The sequence below is a fragment of the Notolabrus celidotus genome, chromosome 14 (assembly GCF_009762535.1).
Source record: "Notolabrus celidotus isolate fNotCel1 chromosome 14, fNotCel1.pri, whole genome shotgun sequence".
Lineage (NCBI taxonomy): Eukaryota > Metazoa > Chordata > Actinopteri > Labriformes > Labridae > Notolabrus > Notolabrus celidotus.
In genome coordinates, this window is record NC_048285.1 from 19,661,510 (window position 1) to 19,677,004 (window position 15,495).

The 15,495-nt window shown below is 41.8% G+C and overlaps 1 protein-coding gene across 1 annotated transcript in view; it reads right to left on the reverse strand.

Annotated features, from left to right (window-relative positions):
• The window catches only part of arhgap35a (Rho GTPase activating protein 35a), a 93,981-nt gene that overhangs the window by 71,868 nt on the left and 6,618 nt on the right, over positions 1–15,495 (reverse strand).

Sequence of the window (15,495 nt, forward strand, 5' to 3'; positions counted from 1 at the left end):
AAAATACATACAGGAGAGTGAGCTGGAATCATTAATGTTGCATTTTCCCAGCCTCAGGATACAGCAGCTTACACTATTTGGTTGCGAGAGCTGGGGATTTGTCATTTATAATCAGTTTTCTACTCTTGTTTCCTCTGCACTCGCTTGTACTCTTTTTGCAGTTTGTATCCTGCCCTGAAGGCCCTCACAGCATTCCTCTGTTGTATCGGTCCAGCCACTCTCTCCCTTCACCCCCCCTCTCTCTCTCTCTCTCTGTCTGCTTCCACCCCATACCTCTCTTTTCTGTTTCCACCTCCCTTTCTATGTTCACTGCAGAGGTCCGTCAAGTGTGCCCCAGCTGTGCAAGCAGCGGGAGCTGTTTGCCGCTGTACATCAGCACCGCCCAACGCGCTCTCACAGCTCTCACAACCTTTGCACAAGCGTTTTCGGACATGATGGTAAACGTTACATTCGCTACAAACAAGTTGCCACCTGGCGCACGCTCAAACTTTTATTCTATTTCGTTCTTGATGAGTATGTAGAAAGCCAAATGAAATTCTACAAAATTGCGCTGAATCACAGTTTAAGTTTTAATCCGTCGACCTTGTGGCGCACCAGATGGTTTCAGAAGCTTAAAGACATATACACACGCTCTTCTTGGCAAAAAAGCCCAAACCATCGACATCCTGTGTCTCCCTCTTTAGCACTGACATGTGAGAAAACAAACAAAGTACAACAACAGCAAGCTGTTCCTTCTCTCTCTCTGCCATCACCGCTTCCTGTCTTCCTCTTCGGAGCTGCTGCCCAACCTCACGAGACCCCTGAGGACCCCCCCGGATCCCCCTAAGGAGAGGCCTCACACCACCCACCCATGTCTCCTGTCAACTCTGACCTCTGGAGGGAGCAGGGAAAGGAAGAGGCGAGGGGAAGAAGGCAAGGCTTCTGAGATGTATGCTGTGTTCTGTGGTCGCGAAAAGCTGCACGTGGAAATTTTTAGAGTTGCACAATTTCCAAGAATTTGATCCTCTATGGCCAAACACAGAGAGAATAAGGACACAGAGAGGGGATATATTTACATGGTTGTGGAGCGAAAACGGAAATAGCGTGGATTGGAGTCTCTGTAATATTTGAGTATGCTGAAACAGAGTTTGCTTAAAGTCTGAGGATCAGTATGCTCACGTTGAAGCCCCAGGCTGTGGTTCAAGGGCAGGTTAAACTAGTCTGTCACACTTGTTTGGTCGGTTCCAACGTACGGCAAATAAACACGTTAGTACCCTGCAATCAAACCAGCATGACTCAAATGAACTGACATGTTTATGGAAACACCTTAGCTGATGGCTGTGGCATATTTTTCTCTTCCTGATCTTTTTTATGAGTTCCTTCTGTTTCTGACTCTTCCCAACATATACCCTTCAGGTGGTGGTGATAATGATAGCAGCAGCAGTATTTAAACTGGTTTGATTCCTGCAGAAACTAATAAAAGCAATAACTGCCAGTTTCTACTATCAGGGTGATTTTATAGTGATCATTAACAAGAGAACAATCACTGTGGAAAAAGCCTCTATAATCAAATGTCCAAGATTTGACATGAATCGTGTCTACATTTATCTGTCATTGTGATGTTTTCCATCAGGCTAGTTTACATGTGACAGAAAAGCTGCTGCTCTCTGTCACATGTTTTTATAGTGAGTTACAACATAAGGAACATTAGGAACGTCAGACTGCATGGCACACTGTAAAATGTAGGTTTTCGGCCGAAATACTTTTATCACCGAAACAACACGGCCGAAACAGAATGTTGTGATGACGCAAGCAAAAAATGCGGCCAGTACGTTCCTGTCTGGATAAGGGCCAACATGTCTGCATCCGTTATTCCTTTAACTGCAGCACTAAAGCGTCTTCTAAGCAAAGAGGTTGAGACGGACCACAGAGTGAAAACAAGGAAAAGTACACTCTTAGAGTCTGTCAGCACACGTTTCACTGAGATCTTGTTCGGATCCTCTGCCCTTCATCGTGACTTTACTTGATCTGCGTTATAAAAATCATTACTTGGATGTGTTAATAAAGCAGCGCGCACGAGAAATGATCCAGGTGGATGGATGCGGAGAACCCACTTGGAGGCGGAAAAGCGCACAGCGCAGGAGAAGGAGAACAGAGCGCAGGAAAAAGGACTCGTCTCTCTGAACCAGATGAGGGGCATGCACCCTCGTTTTCTGATATGTTCAATGAGATCCTTGATTTTACTGAGGTTAGTACACAGTCAGAGCCATAAATGCAATGGTAGGGGAGACAGTTGTAACATTTTTGACATTTCTGTCTATAACTTTGAGCTCTTTTAACCCAGTGTGTTCAAACTGCTATACAAACTAGCTTCAAGTGTCTGCTAATTAATGGCCTAGAAAATGCCTGTGCAACACAAACAGAAAATGCATGGCTTAATCTCAAATCCAAGGAGTGAAATGTTACAACTGTCCCCGGTCTCCCTACTAATAATTGGCATCATAATTTATTTCGGTGTTTCGGTTTTCAGCCTTGGTTTCCTCATTTTCGGTTTTCTGTTTCAGCCAAGAATTTTCATTTCGGTGCATCCCTAGTTACTATATGTCAGAGCCCATGGAGGGTGTATTTTGGCTTCACATCTCTGATAAAGAGGGAAATGGAGGCATGTTGTCCATATTAATATACAGCAAATTGTAGGGAACATGTAGGCCTCTGCTAGCTCTACATTGTGGACCTTGATAATGTCCCTGCTACTGTTAGTGAAGGCTAACCTAGGGTGCTTGAGTTGATGGGGCCTGAGAAGCTCAGCCATGCTCTGAGAAATCACGTAGGCACAATGTGACTTCATGTTGAGGTCACTAGGCTAGCCAAACATTTCATAATCTACGATTCATGGGATCTAGGTCAAAGGACAAGACTCGTCACAAAACCATGATGTCTCTGATGTTGTTTAATGTCTGCCTTGATTGTTCTGGGATATTTGTGAATTAATGTCTTTGTCACTGACCAGATATGATCAACAACTCAGAACAAAAGAAAGTCTTAATCAGTGTTTACCACAATCACTGGGTCATTAGTGATTAACTACTTTGCCTTTTAGGAGTAACTGCATGACTGAAGACAAAACAGCCTGTGTGTACAAACTCTGACAGAGAGCAGAAGATAAGAATGAGGGACAGTTTTTCTAGCTGGGATGTATTAGCAGACTTAGACTACATGTACATGTATACTTGAATTAAAGCATGGGTTGCATGTTGGTAGTGTTTCTGTTTATAATTCAACAGTCGACCCAAGCACTGTTAATTTTATCAGGCGATTAAAGTTCCAATACAATTCAGGATAACTGCACATAAGAAATCGTTTGATGTATTCGGATAAGTCCATGAACTGAACTATGATTAAATTTTTAAAGGGGCATTCCACAAACTTCGATGGAACAAGTCAATGATAAAGTCATTGTAGGGCAGCCCAGCCTTTAGGAAGAGCTTCATGGTGTCTTCTGTGGCTCTGTTGGAGTTTGATAATTCTGGGGAAATTATTTAACTGGACATGGACACTACTGAGCTGCATGATGGGAAATGTAGGACTCAGCATTCTAAGAGCTTGACCTATTCTACAGGCAAAAAGTCTTAAGGTGCATTTCGACCAAGAATTCCGGGGTCTTTTAGCGCCCAGAACTACTTTCCCCGGAACTAAAAGGTTCCTGTGCCCCCATTGTTGTCTGCGTTTCGACCACAGGCTGAAGTCCCATGTAGATTGTGAAAATCAGGCCAGTGACGTATGGAGAAAAAAAATTATATTAAATAATATTTTGAAATCTTGATAAAAAACTAAACTAGTATGCATTCCCAGGAACTCCCTCTGTGTTTCAAGAACTGTGTAAACTCCACAAACACTGTTACGTTCAACCGAAAGTCCCAGGACCTTTGAAAAGTACTACCCCCCAAGCAGGGGCTTTTCAGGGGGGAGATTATCTACCCCTGAACTAAATTTAGACCCTGGTTCCTCTGGTTGAAAAGCACGTAGTTCAGGGGTAATGTCCCTAGTTCCGGGGTAAAGTTCCTGCGGTCGAAAAATGCCTTTAGCCTCAGTAACCACATTTTGGGCATTTGGTCCCCTTCAAGTTCCCCTTAACTTTATGAAATCACATTGACATTACTTTAAAGGTAAGTTAGGGATTTTCCCATATTCAAGATCAACTTCAGGATTACTAGATAAACGGTTTCTGCATGGCTCATCTGAGAAAAAAATGCAGACAAGAAGTACACGTACGCACAAGAGGTCTGGCTTGAAAGGCACGTATAACCAAGCACGAGTCCAGTTGAGGTTCACCTCTCTCCGCCTCATATTCTCTTTCTTTCTTTCTTGCAGTCACATGAATTTAAGCCACAACAGGCCCGGCTCGTCCTGACCTGACAAACTGCATTCCCTATGACCTTTTCCCTCATTGGGCAAAGAGGTCTGCATTCTCTCCTCTCTCCGATGACTGTGACTAATATGAGCCGTCCTCTCTCTGAACAACCCTCAAAACCAAAAAACAACTCCTAGAAATGTTTACATTCTTCGCCCATGTTTCCCTTACTTTTATCTCCACGACTTAAAACACACACTAGAGTCAGCAGTGTAACAGAGGAATTTGTGCAGAGTTAGATTTGCGGTTTGTGATTCATGAACAAAAATAATGAATTACAAGTATTATTAGAACAAGAGGCATCAGCAAGAACCATTGTGAAACATTCATGTTTTTATTTGATCCTGTACGGCACTTGTTTAGTTAGCTTCTCCTGCTTTACTGTAAATACATGTAAAAAACACACAGAGCTAATATAGCTTAAAAACACACTTGTGGGTGAAGGCTGGTGTACTGAGACATTTCTCCAGTCCTCATCAGGAATGTTACAAAATGGTGGATCCTCAGGAGCTGCCGGAGCACTGCAACAGGAAATGAACTCTGACATAAGAGCTATGGACCTTGGGGCCCCAACTGCATCCTGGGAAATTATGGCACTGAGAAAAGAAATGACCCATGTCACCCCCTAAAACCCCAACCCAGAGTTAAATCCATTTGCGATCTTTTAAAAAACGGCACAGTGGACGTTTATCTTTACAGCTTTTAGAGCTGCCTTTTTCTACTTGCCTCAAGATTCAAGCAGTCAAGGTGATTCATCAGTGATATTATTTATTCAGCACAATCAAAAGTGTTGTTTGCCCAACAACAGTAACAATCACAGTAACAAGGTTAGAACCAGGCTGACACAAAGACTGGCAGGCTGCTGGAAACCTCTCAGGCTGTCTTTCTTCAATGCAGGACCAATGAAGACAGCCAACAGCAGGGAGGGGAAAAGGGATGGGACAGACACACAGAGAGTTAGATGAATGACAGTGCATCCATGCTAAGACACCATAACATAGCATGACTTGGCTCTGGGTGTGCCTCCTCTATCGGTAAAATCCGTCTTCCCCTCCGATCTGTTCTGTTCTCCGCCGCTCTCCATTTTATGGCCATTTCCCCAGCTGTGGGACAGTACTGTGGACATCATTAGCTAAGTGGTGGCCGGATGACAGGCGGTGGCACTGCAATCGATAACGGCAGGCCCGGCCATGTGCAGGCTGAGCAGTGCTTACTCATCAGCCCTGGGCCTGCATGAGCTGGAGTCAGGGCCAGAAACTGGGACTGGGCCAGATAAGGGATGTGGAGGTGTCGGGGGGCCCGCTGCCTGAGATAACAAATGGTCATGAAGAGACGCCTTATCTTCTCACCTTAAACAGGATATGATGTCCGCTGTCAAACAGCTGCCCCGCGGGCTAAACCATTCGGACTGTATGCTGAGGGTGAGGACGGGTCAGTTGGTCACGTTGTGTTTGTACAGTAGGGGTGTGTCCGTGTAGAGAAAAGCAGGGATGATACACTTATATCTTGATTCCATGCTATGGCACCATTTGAGGCAATTTATACTTCCTGCTTCTTTTTCAAGTATTTTGACTTCACAAGTGTTGACACAGAGATTTGATCGGCCGATATTAGCCGAAATAAGCTAGCAGATATCGGCCAACACGCCGATATCCACAGATAATATTAACCGATAAAATAATGGGCTGCTGCACACATGATGGGCTCATGTTTTAAGTTAAATTTGAATTTAAGCAGCGGTCTGTAATAGAAATGTGAAAAAATACTGATACAGCAATATATCGCGATACTTTGACGTCCAGTATATCGATATTTCCACTCTTAATATCCATATTTTTGCAATAATAAAAATTCACATTTTATGAAACTAAAATACAACTTCAGTCTTTCAAAAACAATAAAGTGGAAAAGTTGTTTTCTTTTTTTTCCACTTTCTTTTTATTTCAATTTCAGGTTTACAAAAGGGAAAAAGTAAATGGAATAAAACAAAATTAAATTAAATTAAATTAAAATAAAAAAAAATAAAAAAGAGGAGGTTGTTCCAGACCATTCAATCGTTCAAAACAAAGTATACCATCTATACAGGTGAAGGGTTACAGATTCTGGTATATGAGTTCCATTTTTCCCAGTATTTCACACAGACATCGGCTCGTAGTCTTAAGAAGAAGGTGAGTTTTTCCATGGAATAAATTTCGTTTACAATTGCAATCCAGTCGTCCTTTGTTGGTGGGTTTGTCTGCATCCACTTACGTGTGATAGCTTTTTTGCTTGCAGCCAAGATGATTTTGTAAAGATATCTGTCCTGAGACTCAAGACCATTTGGCATTTTACAGAGGTACAATGTGACAAAACAGGAAACAACTTCAATTCCAAATATCATCCTCATTTCTTTTGCCAGCTCTTGCCAGTAAGAATGGATTAGAGGGCAAGCCCAAAACACATGGAAATGATCTGCCATAGCTGTACCACACTTCCTCCAACATTCATCAAGTCCCTGAGAGGCCTGTCGTTTAGATGATATTTTAGGGGTAATAAAAAATCGTATTGTACACTTCCAGCAGAATTCTCGCCATGATCTAGAGTTGGTGGTCCTAGCCTGACCCTTCCAAATATCACACCAGTCTTCCTCAGCTATCTCCAGGCCAGACTCCTTCTCCCATCTCTGCTTAATATAGAGAGTAGAGTGGTTTTTGGAACTTTGCAAACTTTTATAGATTCGTGATATGAGATGTTTGTTGTCTTTAGTTTTATATGCATCAATAAATATGCTGACTAGATTAGGGTTATTATCCTCTGCTTGTTTGATTTCTTTGTCAAAATAATCTCTTACCTGGAGATATCTGAAGAAATCATTTCTCTCCAGATTATATGCATGGGAGAGGTGAGAAAATGGTTTCAAGGCATTATCACAAGTTATTGTACAGTAAGCTGTTATGCCATTGTACGTCCACTGATGGAATCGTTTATCAAGACTAGCTGGCTTAAACTCTGGATCATATGCCACCCATTTCAGAATTTTTGCATGTTTCTCAAGACCAAACCTCTTGCAAGTCTTTCTCCAAACACCGAGGGTCACTTTGGTCCATTGATTAGCTTTTTCCAGATATAGATCCTGGAGCTGGGAGTAACCTATTATAGACTGTGCTGGGGTATCAAATTGTAATAATTCCAAATCTTTCCATTTGGCAACATAATCTGGATTGCACCAGCACACTAAAAATCTTATCTGGGCAGCTATAAAGTAGTCCTCAATGCATGGAAGAGAGAGCCCACCCTTATCTTTATTTAACTGTAGGGTCCTGTATCTAATCCGAGGTCTTTTACCATTCCACACAAACCTTGAAATTATCTTATTCCATTCTCTGAAGTCCTTAAGAGGAACTTCAACAGGAAGTGACTGGAACAAGTAAAGAAGTCGTGGAAGGACATTCATTTTTACTATTTCTATTCGGTTCGACAGATCTAGCGGCAGTATTGTCCATCTGTCTAAATCTGTTTTAATTGCCTTAGTGACAGGTTCATAATTACAATCGTATATTTTAGTAATATTTCTTGGGATCCAAACTCCTAAGTATTTAATGGCAGGGAAGTCCCATTTAAAATTAAAGTTGCTTTTTAAGTCTGTACTTGGTCCAAAGTTATAACAAAGTATTTGGGATTTGTGCGTGTTTAATTTATACCCGGAGTACGAGCTAAATATCTTCAGGAGTGACATTAATTTGGGTATGCTTTTCTCAGGATTTTTCAGAGTGAGCAAAATGTCATCCGCAAATAAACTTATCTTGTACTCAACCGCCTTAATTTCAATCCCATTAATCCCTGGATCTTCCCTTATTGCCTGAGCTAAGGGTTCAATAAAGAGTGCAAAGAGGGCGGGGCTAAGTGGACAGCCCTGGCGACACCCTCTTTCCAACTTAATGGATTGGGTTAAGTGACCATTAACTCTTATTCTAGCTGTGGGGTTTGAGTAAAGTGATCTAATACATTGTACTGATTTATCATTAAAGCCAAATCGTTCCAATACTTGATAAAGATAGCTCCATCCAACCGAGTCGAAGGCCTTTTCTGCATCTAAACTGATAAGTGTTGCACTAATGTTTTCTTTAATCACATAGTCTACAACGTGGAGTGTCCTCCTGATATTATCCTGTGTTTGTCTTTCACGGACAAACCCTGTTTGGTCTAGATCTATTAGTTCAGAGATAATATGTTCAACCCTTTTGGCTACAATAGATGCGAACAACTTATAGTCTGTGTTTAATATAGATATTGGCCTATATGAGCCACACTCTACCTTATCCTTGCCCTCCTTAGGTATTACTGTTATTACTGCCTCACTCCATGTTTGTGGCATCTGTCCCTCCTTAAGAGTGTAGTTAAAGCAATTGATTAGCATTGGCATTAATTCAAGTTTAAATAATTTATACCATTCGCTGATGTACCCGTCAGACCCTGGTGTTTTGTTTGTCTTCATTCGGGAGATAGCATTGCTCAGTTCAGTAATGGTTATTTCTGCTGTCAGTGCTTTATTCTGCTGCTCTCCTATTGAGGGAAGATCCAAGGACTTTAAGAAGTTTTCGATTATTGAGGAGTCGGCTTTCTCAGGTTGGGTGTATAAAGATTTGTAGTAGGCTTCAAAGGACTGTTGAATGTCTTCTAATTTATGACAAATCTTATTATTTCTTGGGTTTCTTATTTTATGAACAGTCCTCTCTGCTTGTTGTTTACGAAGTCTCCAAGAAAGTAGTTTCATGGCTTTAGCACCAGTTTCGTAGTACTTTTGCCTTGTGAATCTAACTTTTTTCTCAATCTCTTCGTCATAAATCTCATTTATTTCTTTTTGGATACTTTGTAGTTCAGCCAGTGTTTTGGAGTCTTTGTGAATATAGTGTTGAGTTTCTATGTTCTTCATTTTTAACTGTAATTCCAGTAATCTTCTTTGTTTCTCTTTTTTCCTATGGGAAGTAAAGGCTATAAGTTTACCTCTGAGCACAGCCTTCCAGGCGTCCCATAAGACATTTGGTGATACTGTTCCATTGTCATTAATTTGTAAATACTCCCTCAATTCTTTCTTTATATAATCTTTACATAATTTATCATTTAGGACACTGGTATTAAGTCTCCAGAGCGTTTCCTTTTTTTTATTATCTAAATGCAACGTAAGGTATACTCCTGCATGATCTGAAACGTCTCTTATGCCAATCTTGGATTCACTTATCCTATGTCTATCTACTGTGGAAAGAAAAAAGTAATCCAACCTAGAGTATTCTTTGTGGGGAGGGGAGTAGTATGTAAATTGTTTTTCAGTGGGATGGAGCTCTCTCCATATGTCTAAAAGACCTAGCTCTTTCAGCATTTTCTGTAAGAATTTGGAATTCTGACTTTTTCTCTTGTGTAGGTTTGTAGAATCAAGTTTGGGTTGTAACTGTGTGTTCCAGTCTCCTCCACATATTAGAGTTCCTGATGATTCGAGGGCTAGTAAATCGAATATTTTCCTGATGAATGACTTATCCTGTTCAGGTGGCATATAAACATTTAAAAGAGTAACTTCTTTATGGTCTAGTTTGCCTTTGACAAGGATATAGCGTCCTTCCTTATCTTTGATTTGAGAAGTTAGTTGGAACTGTACTTTGTTTGAGAGTAATATGGCCACTCCCCTCCTACGCCCTGACTTATGGGAGGAATAATATGTATTCATGAAGCCCATTTTTTTAAGTTTTTCATGTTCAGAGTTAGAAAGATGGGTCTCTTGCCAAAAAGCCACTTGTATTTTCTCCCTCTTCATTTTAGCGATAACTTTACTTCTTTTTACCGGGTTGTGCAACCCATTCACATTGAGTGTTATTACCCTGTATTCCTGATAATGCATTTATTGTATTTGTTTCTGTCTTTGATGGTCAAAAGCAACCTGGTACAAAGCTTCCCAGAACATGGGTACAGACAACAGCGTGAACAAAAGTGAACACTATGAACATAAAACAACTTGGTTCCCACAACTGGAGGATATATTCCCTCCTTGGAAATAAGGGGAAGGCCTGATTCAAAATAAGGGCCCCTTTCTGAAGCCGATGATATTGCTCCTATAATGTTAGCGAATAACATCTGCTTAACTCTGGCAGCTTTTTCAACAGACCCACTCTCTCAGCTTAATTTTACCATCTTAACTTTAAGCTAAAGGTACTCAGTATAAGTATATAAAATAAATTTAAGGAGAGAACACAAAATTATAACATTTCAAGTCATTTCCAGGTCACTAGAATACCTGACGGGGCTAAGGAGAGTTAGACCCGTTTATTCTTTCACGTTGGTGTCAGGGCTCCTGGGTGAAGTGCGGCGGAAAGCGCGCAGCCTCTCGCGTATCTGGTCCGGATGGGATGCCTGCTGCTGATGTCTGTTTCCAACTCTCTCCCATGTCGCACGGGGTGCTGGGGTTGGGCTGGGATCCTCATCCTGGGCGATAGGGAATCCCCTCTTCCGCAGGTCAGTCGCGGCTTCTCTCGCGTCGTTGTAAATCCGAGCTCCGCTGTCCAGGAACACTTTAAGTTTAGCCGGCGGTGGGGTCTGAAAACGCACGCCTTTCTCTTTCAGTACTCTTCTAATTCCGGCATACTCTCTTCTCTTCTTTACTATCTCTGTCGGGTAGTCATGGTCGAAGTAGATTCTTTTACCTTTGTAGTGGACCTCTTTCTTTTTCCATGCAGCTGACAGGACCTGATCTTTGGTTTTATATTCCTGGAAATTTATGATTATTGATCTCGGAGGGGCATCTCGTGCGGGTCGCGGACCCAGGGCTCTGTGGCAGCGCTGTATTTTCAGGTCGAAGTCCTCCGGTATAGCCAGCTCCGACTTCAGAAATTTAACGGCAAAGTCCAGCATGTTATTATTTTCCTCATCTTCCGGCATACCATAGATGCGGACATTATTTCGCCGTGACCGAGCCTCCAGATCCGTCACTTTTGCCTGCAAGGATTCTTGTGCCTGTTTCACTTGTTGGAGCGTGTCCTCCAGGTCAACGTTACGCTCTTCTAATTCGGCCACTCGCTGTTCCGCCTCATCAACTCGTGTAGTTGTGTTTTTTAAATCTCCTCTGATGTCCTTCAGGGCATGGTTGATCTCGTCCCTGAATTCGGTAAATTCCTTCTTAACATCCTCTCTCAGTGTTGAACTAAACGAAGTCAACTCAGCCTGTACTTGAAAACGGATTGCCTTGATCTCAGTGTGGATACCAGCTAGCAAACTATCCTCCGTGCGTTCAAGTCCCTCAGAGCTAATCGAGTTAGCATTAACCTCGATGTCACACTCCATGGCAGATTTCTCGTTTTTGTCGGCTCTTGTGGTCGTTTTAGCTTTAGCTTTTCTTTGTCTGTCCCCTTCCATATCGAAATGTTTATTCTATTGGGATAAAACAGTTGAATCTGGGGAAATAATCTGAGTATGTGGGAGAGCGATCTGTTAAGCAGCCATCTTTCTCGCAGCGCCAACCGGAACTCCGGAAAAGTTGTTTTCAATCAAATAGTTTTGACTTCATTTTTCCTTTCAATTTCCAGTAATATTGTGTGATTTACATATACACCATCCCTTTATTACTTAGTTTACTGTGTAGAATATCGCAATTTATCACGATATTGTGCTACATGATATATCGTGATACCATCATATCGTGATCCAAGTATCGTGATGCGTATCGTATCGTGAGGTTCTTGGCAATACTCACCCCTAGTCTGTATGGTACATGTAGCTGACTAATTTAGGCACATTTACTGTCAAAGAGTAAACCATTTTATTTAATTTGGGTTTAATTGCTGTACAGTTGCACTTTTCACATGTTCCCTGTGAACAGAGGTTAGGTTTACTTACTATGTCAAATGTGAAATTGGACAAATTTGCCCTGGTTGTGGGTATTGTTATGATTGTCTCAGGGAGAGCATCATCCAAGTTTGAAGTAGGATGTATCTTTTTGTATGAATTTAGTCTGAAAGCAATTTTTATCAATAAATAAATAAATACGCAGTTTTAAGTTTTAAGTATTTTTCTTATTTTGCACAAGAAATTAATATTACATAACAAATGTGATAAGAGTATCACCATAATACTGTACACTAATTCCAAAACAGAAGAGAATTGATGATCTCTGCAATTAGGTGTGCGAGAAAAAAATATCGGTATCAGTAATCAGCTAAATGAGTCAGCATATCGGCAAAAAATCCAATATCGTGCATTCCTACCTTTCACTGATCTGTGATTTTCTTGGTTTGCTCAAAGAGTGCCGTGCAGTTTGGAATAGTTGCAGAATCAGTCCAATAAAATGAAGCTGCTCCTTTTAAATTCAAGCATCATGAAGAAAATAACTGCAGTATTTGTTTCCCCGACGCTAGTGTTGAGCCGTGTACCTACTGTATGTCTCTAGCAAACTCAGCAGTTCGTCATTCAAAATGCCAACTTCCAAACTTTTAAAGTTGAGGGGCATCAACTATGAATACTAAACAAAAACAGCCACATAATGACCTGCAAACGTTAAAGTGCCTGGGGCTCGCTCCAAGTTAAGAATACCTAATCAAACATAGCAACAAAAAAAAAATAGTGGCTTGTTAGAAATACAGAGTTCTGTTTGTCCTTGCATGTGCAGGAGAGACACAGTGTCAGCAAATGTTCACTGGGGAGATGCCAAAGGCCGCCACAGTGGTGGCCAGATCCCCCTGAAGTGGCATCTGAGACAAACATCTACTGACAAGGTGCTGCCCTTCCTGTGTCCTTAACCACATCTGACAATAACACTGCACTGTGCTGTGAGGGCAGAAAAATTGAGGGATCTAAGGGGAGGGCCATGGGAACAGAAATATTTGGTGAAATTGTGGAAAAAGAGAAAAGAGAGGAAGAAGCAGTGAGGAAGCAAGAGAGATCGATAGGGCTTAGGAGGAGTTTGAGGAAAGTTTGAAAAACTTGGGTCAAGAAGGGTACTTTCAAAGAGCTGTGTTTGTTTTGGTCTGCACGCCCTTTTCCCCTCTCTTTTCTCGCTTCTCTACACTTCTGCCCCCCCTCTTTCTTCTCTGATACATATCAATATGTGATTAAACCTGCCAGCTTTAATTAGAATATACCGAAGAAGGAGAACACCTCTCTGCCTCCCACTCTCCACCCCTCTGTTCTCTGTCTGAAGGCTGCAGGTGGCACAAAGACACCAATAAAGTTATCACAACATGATAAACAGACAGGGAAGAGGCTGAGAAGACATCCAAGTATCATCGCAGCTTGCTTTTGGCAAACTAGGACACACTGAGATACTTTGTGCACCATATTTCACGCAGAACCAAGGCCGCCAGAGCAAGGGGAGGTGTCAACAGGTTAATAAACTTGGGACGACAAGTTATTGATCATTTAGAATATATGAGGTGTACATGTTTGTGACTGAGTGACATTGAGGATTTTTTGGAGCTTACGCAGCATTCACATGGATATCGACAAACGGTAGACAACAAACCACAGACAATTTATGTGGATGTCAGAGTGGGACTTCAAATTAAAGTGAGGCCTGCAGAGTTTACTGTAAGCTGGGAGGGTAAACACAGGATTCATAGTTGATTGATACTCAGCGTCCTTGCAGGGGAAGAGAACAAGAGTGATCTGGATGGTAAGAAGATAGTGGTTTTCTTGCACATCTTTCAGGAGCTGTTGTCAGTCTTCTATCAGCCTGAACGCATGTGAATTAAATAATCCTCCGTGATATGTGCTCTCTGCCATCGCCGTGCTGCTCCAATGACTGTTTACATGGCTTTGGATGAGCTCTCAGGCACTTCACTACATAAATTGTTGCACATCTGTTGCCAAGCAGTGCTCGTGAGCTTAAAAAACAGTGGTGGATGAGTAATTAAATCTGAATTTGCCTGAGTATTGTACAAAAACCCTTTAACGCGGTCTAACACAGCAAGCCTACGACTACGAAACACATAATCTTATTATTGCTAATGTGTAAAAATGAAAAGCTAATAGCTCAGTTAGTCACACTTCATATTCTTTCTATTACAGTCTTTATGAAGCAGTTTGAAGAGTAGAGGAGAGAGGCTGAGGTGAGGATGCTTTGTTATTGAAATGGTACATGTGCCAGGAGCTGCTTAAGCATAAAGCTTGTTTCTTTTTCTTTCTCTTGAAGTCTCTAAAAGTAGTATGGGAGGTAGAACCTTCACTTATCAGGCCCCTCTCCTTTGGAATCATCTACCAGTCAGGGTCTGGGCGGCAGACACCCCCTCTACTTTTAAGATTCGGCTTAAAACTTTCCTTTTTGATGAAGCTTAGTAAGAGCTGGCTCAGGCTTTGACCCGCACTTAGTTATGCTGCTATAGGCCTAGACTGCCGGTGGACTGGCGCACTGACACACTGGGATCCTAGCTCATCCCCTTCCCCGCAACTTACTTTAACTCTCCCTGTCCCATTGAAAGTTACTAACCATAGACCTTTCTGGAGTCCCTGCGCTCCCTTGTCTCGTAGGTCCCTCTGAGCTGCCGTTCCAGACTCCAGTTGATACAGACATGCTGGACTCCAGCGGCGACAGCTACTACTACTACTACTACTACAACTACTACTCGTCTCATCACCATCATCGCTCTCTCTCTTTTTTCTCCTCTATACCTCTTTCCAACTCCGACTCGGTCGAAGCATGATGGCCGTCTAATATGAGTCTGGTTCTGCTCAAGGTTTCTGCCTGTTAAAAGGAAGTTTTGCCTCGCCGCTGTGGCTAGCTTAATACTGTGAGGGGCAATGCTCATGGTGGATTAAATTTTGGTGTTGGGTCTCTGTTGATAAATTAGCATAGAGTGCGGTCTAGACCTGCTATTTTTGTAAAAGCGTCTTGAGATAACGTTCGTTGTGATTTGGCATTATAAAAATAAAGATTGATTGGTTGATTTTTTGGGTAACGCACAAGTTGCAGGCAAAAGAGTTCTTTCTAACTTTTTTTTAATCAAATGAATCTGTCTAAAGATGCCCCAGGAAGTCCAACACTTTTCCACAGTAGAGATCAGAGAGAAAAGTATACGGACTATATACACCATCCAAAAGTCTACTTCTCTAACTTCCGAAGAGGACGCAAAAGATGGTCGTTCATTGAGCTC